The sequence below is a fragment of the Orycteropus afer genome, unplaced genomic scaffold (assembly GCF_000298275.1).
Source record: "Orycteropus afer afer isolate SDZICR_OR568_19922 unplaced genomic scaffold, OryAfe1.0 scaffold00352, whole genome shotgun sequence".
In the NCBI taxonomy this organism is placed as follows: Eukaryota; Metazoa; Chordata; class Mammalia; order Tubulidentata; family Orycteropodidae; genus Orycteropus; species Orycteropus afer.
The window spans coordinates 1,344,537-1,345,074 of NW_006921939.1; the positions used below are offsets into that span (position 1 = coordinate 1,344,537).

At 35.7% G+C, this 538-nt stretch overlaps 1 protein-coding gene across 1 annotated transcript in view; it reads left to right on the plus strand.

Annotated features, from left to right (window-relative positions):
- TMEM164 (transmembrane protein 164) overlaps positions 1 to 538 on the plus strand; it is a 331,590-nt gene that overhangs the window by 169,308 nt on the left and 161,744 nt on the right. The gene's annotated exons all lie outside the window — the stretch shown is intronic.

Here is a 538-nt window from a genome sequence, read left to right on the forward strand (position 1 = left end):
TATATACCATCCCATTGCCTTCTCACTTGCATGGTTTCTTCTGAGAAATCAGAGCTTATTCTTACTGGCTGACCTTTGTAGGTAACTTTTTGTTTTCCTGTGCTGCTCTCAGGATTCTTTATTTGTCTTTGGTTTTGATAAGTTTGATGATGATGTGTCTTGGTGATTTCCTTTTGGGGTCTATCCTGTTTGGGGTTCCTTGGACTTCCTGAATGGATATATTCTCATCTTTCATCATATCAGGGAAGTTCTCTTCCAAGAAATCTTTGACACTTTTCTCAGTGGTTTTATTTTTTTTCTTCCTGTTCTGGAATTCCAATGACATGTAGGTTATTCCTTTTGATGGTATCCCACATGAACCTTAGCCATTCTTCATTTTGTTTTGATCCTTTTTTCTGATTGATCCCTTTCCAAAGAATTATTCAGTTATTTGTCTTCTATGTCATTAATTCTGTCTTCCATTGCATCAGTTCTACTCCTTTGCCCTTTCAATATCTTACTTATTTCTGACAATTTAGTATTAATCTTCTGGAGTTCT